The sequence below is a fragment of the Xiphias gladius genome, chromosome 8 (assembly GCF_016859285.1).
Source record: "Xiphias gladius isolate SHS-SW01 ecotype Sanya breed wild chromosome 8, ASM1685928v1, whole genome shotgun sequence".
Lineage (NCBI taxonomy): Eukaryota > Metazoa > Chordata > Actinopteri > Istiophoriformes > Xiphiidae > Xiphias > Xiphias gladius.
Window position 1 is genome coordinate 28,059,129 of NC_053407.1, and position 9,506 is coordinate 28,068,634.

Sequence of the window (9,506 nt, forward strand, 5' to 3'; positions counted from 1 at the left end):
TGTGCATTCAGCCTGTTGATTTTTAGGAAGTGCGGTTTTGGAGTCCACTAGTCTAGAAAATAAGTCCATCCAGACCATGAGGCCAGATTTACCAGTAGCTTTACAGATCAACCTACTACTACAACTCCAGCATAGACAAGACATAGACAAGACCCTCAAATTTGGTTTCTTAAAAAGCAGATCACTATCTACTAAAGCCTCACTGATAAATTACTTGATTCTTCAGCATAATCTGGATATGATTGGTTTATGTGAAACATGGTTTAAACCTAATATTCTCTTACCACTAAATGACGCTTCCTTACCTGACTGCAACTATCCACATGTTGCTCGGGCTACTAAACAAGTTTGGGTCTTTATTTTCAGTTTAACCTCCAATCATGACGTTACCTTTAACTCTTTAGAAGCTGTAGTATTAAAACTATCTCCATCTGCTACGACTTGCCCTCTCCAGGACGACAGACTCTGACCATTTCACCTTGTGGCACTCTACAGACCACCTGGCCCTTATTCACAATTTTTAGAAGAATTTGGAGAATTTACCGCAGGTCTTTTCACATACATTGACGAGATTCTAATTATTGGTGACTTCAACATTCACCTGTGACCCTCTCTCAGTAAAGCCTTTCTGGCACTTATTGACACTTTTGGTTTTACCCAGTTTGTGCATGAACCTACTCACTGCAGTGGTAACAGTCTCAACCTGACTCTGACCCAGCCAGTCGGGGCAGACGGCCGCCCACCATGAGCCGGGTTCTGTTCAAGGGTTTCTACCTGTTAAAAGGGAGTTTTTCCTTGCCGCTGTCACCAAGTCCTTGCTCATTGGGGAATGGTGGATCTCTGTAAATATAACTATAAAGAGCCCGGTCTAGACCTGCTCTCTGTGAAAAGTGCTCTGAGATAACATCTGTTATGATTTTGCGCTATAAAAACGAAATTGAATTAAATTTAATTTCATCTTGCAGGATAAAGGTGTCTAGGCTGACTGTTTCTTCCATCACTTCTGTTATTACTGACCACTTTCTTCAAATTCGAAACAACACTATCTTGTCCTTGTAACGGTTGTTCAACTGTATTTACCACTCGACACATTGGTCCCTCAACTTTAACTGCTCTTGCTGAGTGATTTCGTGTGATCCTGGCTCCTTTCACTGCAGCGACAGGCCCTGGTGAAAATTGAACCAGTGAATTAAACACAGCTCTGTCTTAGTCTCCTGGATTCGCCTGCACCTCCAACTGCCAATACTAGATGGTCATAGAGGTCCACACCCTGGTTTACTGTGGAAACACATCCTCTGAAGCAGGCCTGGAGGAGAATGGAGCACAAATGGCGCAAATCAAAATCAGAAGCTCTCTTCCTCCATTGGCACGAGTGTACACTGACCTACAGTACACACTGCTGGACCAGCATTTTCCTCTTAATCAGTAACAATAAACACAATCCGAGATTGCTTTTTGACACTGTAGCCAAACTTACTCAAAAGCAGCCCTCGCTGTTGGCTTCTAAACCCCCTACCTGTCTTCTCGACCTCTTGCCAGCTAAACTCTCCAAAGATCTCTGGCCAGTTTTGAGACCTACAGTGCTGAATAATGTTCATTTATCATTGACTACTGGCACTGGTCCCACTAGCTTTAAAACCGCTATGGTTAAACCTTTACTTGAGAAAGCACACCTTGATCAGCCAGACTCCACTATTTTCAAAAGTGCTGCTAGTTTGAACTAGTAAGTAACAGCAACTCTCGACAACTATGTGATTTTTCAAAGTATGACTTCCAAGAACCTGGGTGTTACCTTTGATCCTCCACCTCTAAAATTTGGTCTTTTCTGTCTGTGGCAGATGCTGAAAATCCTGATTCATGCCTTTCTTTTCTTTTTTTTCCTGGCCTGACATGTGCTATTACTAAGAATCTTCAAATGGTTCAGAATGGCACAGTGAGAACTTGAATTAATCCAGATAATTTGACCACATTACACCAATTTTAACTTCCCTTCATTGGCTCCCTATCCATGCCAGATTGGACTTTGAGGTGGTATAATGACATAAAAACTATAAATGGGCTTGCCCCCTCATATCTGTCTCAGGTTGATGATATAAAAAAATAAAATAAGTACACTGACAAGTGGTACGAAGAAGGAGGCAGGTCTTAGATCCGAGGATATCCTGTGCTCTTTCATGTACCCCACCAGAAACCCATATTGTGGATTTCCTTGGGAAAGTGAAATGGATTACAACGGAGGCCCCTGCAGAAATAATAATAATCGAGATCCCATCGCTACCATCGATAAAACAGAGCAGAAGAAAACTGGTCACATTACTGTAAAAGCACATTTCTGCAGCGCAGACATTGAACTGTTAGCTGTGGAGCTATGTCCAAACGACATAATGAGAGATTTCTCAAATGCCATCTTGGTCGCTCTTTCCCATTTCCCCTTTGCTAACCCGGCAACTGCGCGTGACGTCACCCAATCTCTTGCCATGACACTCGAGACTCTGCATCCCAGTGCTTCCTCACGATCTCTTCAATCACATGACACTGGACATAGGACATTTTGCACATTTGTATTTGTGCATTTTTCTATTCACTTAGTGTGTTTTTTTTTATTGTTACTATTTTATAAACCTTTGCAATTTTGACAAAGCAAAACAATGATTACTTTGTGCGCACAGAAAAAAATCCCCTATTTTCAACTTTCTATTTGTAATATCTGGTTTCTCAACACCTCCACAACTTTCAGTCCTCTCTGTTCTTCTGTAACTACAGACATGTCCGAAGTCACCGAGTCCCCTCGACTCGTTCGTGGACTCACCTCTTCTCTAAAACCGTGTCGCTTAGCCCCTGAACTTCCAGGGCTTATAGGAAATTAAACTTCAGAGAAGGAGAGACCAGAGGCAGGTTAAGGATAAGAACAAAATCTACGATAAGATAGGTTCTTGCATGAGGGTCATTTTCTTTTGATTCAAAAAATGCTGTTATTATTCTGTATTCAACAGCATTGAGGGAGTTTCAGATGGATTCTGGATTCAGATGGGTTCTGGAGAAATTATTAGCATATGCTGTATATCTGAAACCTATTTATTTTAAGGGCTGAGGATGGTGATGTTTGTCTATGACCTTGTTCAAGTGTTCACGCTACAGTGTGACTGTCCTCAAAATGATTTGACTACTGATTTGGTTGAACCAACATCCCTCCTATGTTCTTAGTAACTACTAGCTAGATTCAACCTAGTGATTTACTTAATTGGATTGCACGATTCAAATTTTAAAAATGTCTTAGAGACTTTAGTAATGTGTAAATTGGTTTCTGAAAAACAGGATGTTACTATAGCATTACAAACTAGCATGACTTCCAAAAATTTGTTTTAGGGGCGCAAAAGATATATCTTTTGTAAATGCAGGTATTTGTTTTATGAATGCCTGCATACATGGAGAAAGGTGTGTTTCAGAGCAAGTGCTATTCATGCAGTTTATGATGAGTGGGAAATATCTGATTACGCTAATCTAACTGACGTTTTTTAGCATGCTAATTTAATCAAATGTTATTGGCTTAATCTTTAGGATCCAGAGGATGAACCCTTTTCAATTTTAATGACCCCGTGAACCTTCATCTAGCGCCACCTTCAAGGCAAATTTTGTTCTCGATTAGACTTCTGGTCTTGTTTTAGTCTCAGTCTTTCACTGAGATCAATAACTCATTATAAAAGTCCTTGTTGCTATCCACTTATCAAACTGAATGTAGTGTATAAATGGTGTGAATAGTTACCCAATACACTAAACACCTAAACCAATTTTTAAAACTTCTTTTAATAACAAATATATCCATGTTTACATATTAAATATGATAACAGCTGCATATAAAGAGCTTTATTCAGAACATCAGTAACATGTTTGTCCTTCTCACATCAGAGTTAATCTCTCTCTCTCTCTCTTTCTCTGCTGTGTGTTGTTTACAGGTCGGTCGGCCAGTTGTTGTAGATGGGCGGACACATGTACTGTTTCAGCAGCAGGTTGACCCTCTCCATGTCCCCTCCCACCCCACTGTGGACAAAAAAAACAAATATGTGAGTGATAGTTCCTGTATTTATATATTTAGAAATACGAAAGATAAAATTAAATGATGTATTATAATGGAATTGGTTATTGAGCTATCCAAATTAATAGTAGTTTAAAAAATAATTTAATGCACTAATTCTAGTTAAATATTTTTGTAAATGGAGAACTGATATTTTATGATAAACAAATATTGTATTTGCTCCTTTACTACAAAGAGCAATGTCCTTGGGTGCCTTATCGTTTTAGCAGAATACTGATTATAAATTGTAACGTACGATAATATAATATATTAAAGCACCATTTTCTTTTACTGGAAAAACACGTTTTTGATTGTTTTTATGGCCATGAGTAATGTCTGTAGGTACAGTCTCCACCAATCAGAAGGTAGAGCTGTAGCCTGAGAAGCAAAGCCCAAGACTCCTAATCACACGCTGCTAGTAAAGTATCATTACTGTGAATGTACCGTTATACGTTAAAACATCCTGGATAAACATATCATCATTTTTATCAACATCTCTCTTCTCCTCTGTGGACAAGGTGACGGGGACATATAACTTGTATCACTGTTCTTATAACTTGTAGCTCAGCTGTTATCATGTGTCTGAAGCCTCACACCTCTTCTTGACGCTCTGCATGCGGCGCAGGAAAGCGCAGACGGAGCTGTGTTTGGCTTTAGATCGCAGGAACTCTGCGTATCTGTTGGAGAACTCGATGTCTCCCAGCTGCCTCCTGCGGTCCAGGCCTGCAGACAGCAGCTGCCTGAAACACAGTCACATCGGTAATTAGATCAATAAGGATCAACATCAGATTGAATTTGAGATGCTTTTATCAAAACAAAAAAAAAACCTATTTATCTGTCTTATTTCCCCACATCACAAGTTGAATTTGTGGTTCAGTGTCTTCCTTCAAGGACAGGTTCACAATTTTTCAAGTCTTTCTTAAAACAGCAGTCAGGTCTCCTCTCTCCATCTTTACAAACTCACACTGTATGTTCCAACTTTCTTCAAACTCTTATTTAAAGCAACCTTTTTTTTTTAAGTGAGATTGTACACTTTCTGCTGAACAGCGGCCACTTTGGCCAGAAGCGATAATTATGGGATGTTGCTAAATGCTCAAACCTACAGTAAAAGTTGTAGAAGAGGAGAAAAGTCATAAAGTTGGTGGGCTGATTTACTAATGTTAGTTACACAGCAATTTGAAACTTAGCTCAAGAGAAAAAAAGGGTGCCTGAACACTGAAAGGATGATTTATCAAGTGCAGTTACAACATTCAAACGATACTTAATCAGAAGATGTTTTTGGCTTTTTGCCTACACACTTGAGACTATGTTGGGATGTGTGTCTGGCTGAATTTATGGGAAATGTGTCTAAAACGATTCAGCAGGTATGAAGAATACATCTATTTGATAGGGTGAGGAAGCCATAAAAAAAAAAAAAAAAAACATGGAGTCTGTTGGAATGTTTCACTCAATGGAAACATTATAGAGCTTCAGTGAGGAGCTGCAACGAATATGATTCAGAATATATGTAATACTGGTTTAACTTTCCTCCTAAATTTGGAGTAAAGTTAAACCAGCAATAACTGATTTTTGGCCACTTCGGGGCAGCGGAAATGACATATGATGACATATCACCTTTTAAGTTGATATGTTGAGCAGTTAGGTACACATCCAGCAGTTACAGAAAAAAACGATCCTTGAGTCCACCTGAAGAGTCCAGTATTCCCTCTCTTTTATCTCTGTTTTTGGTCTCCACCAGCTCCTGAGGGAAACATCTGGCTCTTTAGCTGCTAAACGCTTCACCGTGTTCACCAGCTGGTCTCTGACTGTAACTGTCTGCTGTTTTGCTGCGGAGCAGGTACTGTACAGTTGGTTTTACATCTTTTTCCACTGGAAGCATCTGTCTGCTGCGGTGAGGGTGAACCAGAGAGCTAAACGAACTGAAACGCACTATGAAGCTCCGGTGATATTTTTCTGTACGTTCATGACCGTGAACACCTTTCACATATCATTATTTTCACATTGTCATTTGATACATTATTTCAATAAAAATATTGATTATACCAGCTTTAAGGGACGATCAGCATTTGTGCCTATGAACGCCACACGGAAGAGAGGATTCATTTCTTAACCAAAATGTGTAAAAGGTAATTTATTGATTTATCTTTTTTGTTTTGTGTGTAAATTTACCAGAGTCTGGCCTCAAGCGGAGTGTCTGCAGAATTCATCCCTGACAGAGACCAAGGTGCGTTCAGGTGTCTGACCTCAGCTTCATCCCTGAGGCCACAGGACAGCATTCAAAGACAAGGCAGGTTTATTTATATAGCAAATTTCATTCACAAGGGCAATTCACAGCGCTTTACATGATGCACCCAAAACATAAGAAAAGACAGAAAAATAGCATAAATACTTTAAAATGCAAATCTAAAGAAAATAAACCTTTTCAAAAAAAAAAAAAAAAAGATTTGGCACATAAATACAGGAGAGGAAGGCAAAAATAAAAATGGAACAAAGAGAGAATTTCTCTGTAACATGCAGTAGACATCTTAAAAAGTTAAAAAGTTTACAGTTTTTTTTTAATCCATCTTTTTTATTTCAAATCAATCGTTGCTATGAAATAAAATGTGTAAGTGGAATGTGTTACCATATTTAGAGGAATCGTGAAGGGATTTCTTTGCCCAGACATACACAAGACTTTTCAGCAGCGTCTGTGACGCTTTACCTGACAGGAAGTGATGTGGCGAGGTGGAGGAGGGCTGACAGCAGGAACACCTGAGACACACTGATGGACGGCATCATGAGGATGATGAAGACGAGGATTTCCTGAGGAGACGAGTTGATTTTTCAAACCTTCAAACAGACAAACACAGCCTTTAGTGTACATGTGATCCGGGTCTATTTTTCACGGTTTGGTTTAGTCCTCTAAGTGTCACTGAAGGGAAATCCCAACGCTACAGCATGAAGGTAATATTTTAGACTCAAACTGGACTCAAACTGACGGAGGAGGGGAACCAGTAGCAGCTCAAGGTTATTTCAAAAAAAAACCAATCAAACTTTTCCTTTTTTCCTTCTTATAATCTGACCAAGGGGTTTCATTTCATCATGATGTAGCTGTTTGTCTGTGATAGTTGTAGCTCAGCCTACAGGTCTTCAAGGGGGTGTGTGTGAGTCTGTGTGTCTATATATATATATATATATATATATATATATATATCTTGCAGCTTTGTGTCAACGGTTTGTGTTTGTCCCTTTCCTGTTTCAACATGACACTGCCTCTGTGCACAAAGCCAGCTCCATAAGAAATGTTTTTTTTTTTCCCCCAGTTTGGTGCTGTAGAACTTGACTGGTCTGCAGATAGCCCTGACCTCGATCCCCATCCGAACATCTTTGGGATGAAAGTGTAACCTTGAGCCAGACCTCATCACCCAACATCTGCGCCGGACCTCCCTAATGCCTTTTGTGGCCGAATGGGAGCAGATCCCCGCAGTGTTGGAAAATTATCCCGTTAGATAGAAGATGCTCTTAGAAAGTTTGAGAGATTGCACCTGTAATCTTAGCAGTTGGGTGGCTCAGGTGTGCTGGAGTAGAAAACAAAAGTATCTTTCTCTCAGGAAAAATGTCTAACCATGTTACTTTTTTTTATATTCATCCAGTTTCAGCTTCCCCAACAGAAATATCTGCCCCCCTGAATGAAAGTTGAAGTTCTCCCTTTCGATGTTTGCATCAAAGCTTTTGCCTAATTGTACATTACTCTACGGCAGGTAACAGTGTAAATAAGAGACTTGTGAAACCCCCAATAAAGATGACCTTGTACCAACAAATATAATCAATGATGGGTAGCAGTCTACAAGAAATGGCTAATGATGACGATTTTCAAAACAATAAAAACATTTTCATTCAACCATAAATGAAACAGCTCAATGTTTAATGAGTGTGGATAACCTGTCAATTACAGTTTAAGTCTCGTAGTGCAACTCAAACTGTTAGTCGATCGATCGATTTGTCATTCGACAGAAAATTAATCTGCATGTGCAGCATTTTTGATAAGCGAATATTCATTTTAGTCACAGCAAACAGCTCCTCCTGGTTTCATGTCACAGTAAACGGAATATCTTTGGGTTTTGCAAAGTTAGTCTGACAACACGAGAAATTACCAAAAGGCCTTTTTTGTACTGTTTTCTGACATTTTATCGAGAAAAGTATTAATTGAGAAAATAATCAACAGCTTATGAAATGAAAAATAATCGTTGGTTGCAGCCTTATATGAGCCTTTTTTTTGGTCATTTTTTATATTAAACTGTTAGTAATAGGTTAAAACAAATCATCTGCCCTCAGCTACCACCCTAAAACAAGCTTTAGTGAATCTGATTTATTGTAAAAAGCAAAAATAAATAAATAAATTAATGCTTTAAAATTTAAATTTTTTTTTTAAAAAGGCTGCATTTCCAACGTGCCTGTACAACTTTGTTGGCTCCCCGCTGAACAAGCTGACCCCTGCCCTAAACAAATGTAAAAAGTGACAAGCTTTTCTCAGCAAAAACAATTTGAGGGACTCACCTTGACAGATCCTGCTCAGAGACCAGGTCAGACCAGATCGGACCCACAGACTGTGTGTCAGGATCCACGCCGCCTCCTTTTGTAGCGCCTCGGGTATCGACCCTCCGACAGACCTCCATCTGATTTTATTGGTCTGATTATTTACCGTGTCAACATCTTGAGCTTGGATTCAGACTTTCCAGCCGCGGCGTGGGTCTGCAAACTTCCTGAAATCTTAAATTAAGTTATGGCTCGGACTTCCTTAATGAGCTCTAATCACCTGTGAGAGCTGCCTGCTGTTTGCTCAACATGAAATCATCCTCACATCAATGGAGTATTGATCCTCAAACTCACGTTTATATCGTTTTACTGCTGTGCCTTGTGCTTCTGTTTGCTCCACTGTGACCGTCCTCAGTGGAGAATTTGACCACAGAGCTTTATTTGAGGGCATTTGCTTCTTTTTGGGTTCAGCGTTACCTGATAACCGGACTCATACGTTGCCCTCTATGATTTCTTTGCGTCGCTCTCTTGTACATTAACTTAGATGACATTAAATGACAATAAATGTGTTTCCATCAACCTTTTTTTTTTTTTTTTTAATTTAAAACCTGAGTGGAAATGCTGGAAATTACAGAAAAAAATTTTTTATGCTTGGCAGTGGTGGTAGAGCTGGTTTGTTGATGGAAACAAAAATGCAGCAAAATGCAGTGGAAACAGACTTCTTGAGCTGTGATTTAGGGACATATAAATAAAACCGATTTGACTAGACTTTGTTAAACGCTGGTGTTCCTGTTCTGCTGTATGTCTACTGTATTAACGTGAAAGTTCATTGAGACGAACAAAAAATAAAACAGTCAAACTCTTTGTATGTGTTCACAGGCTTGGCCGATAAAGCTGAGGAACCAAAAATGTTGTAGCC

The 9,506-nt window shown here is 39.4% G+C and overlaps 1 long non-coding RNA gene across 1 annotated transcript; it reads right to left on the reverse strand.

Moving 5' to 3' along the window:
- Window positions 1-6,249: 6,249 nt before the first annotated feature.
- LOC120792757 lies at window positions 6,250-8,644 on the reverse strand. Its single transcript, XR_005707885.1, has 3 exons — window positions 8,609-8,644; window positions 6,774-6,901; window positions 6,250-6,328 (listed from the first exon to the last, which is right to left on the reverse strand). It is a non-coding gene; the product is annotated as an uncharacterized LOC120792757 (long non-coding RNA).
- Between the last annotated feature and the right edge of the window lie 862 nt (window positions 8,645-9,506).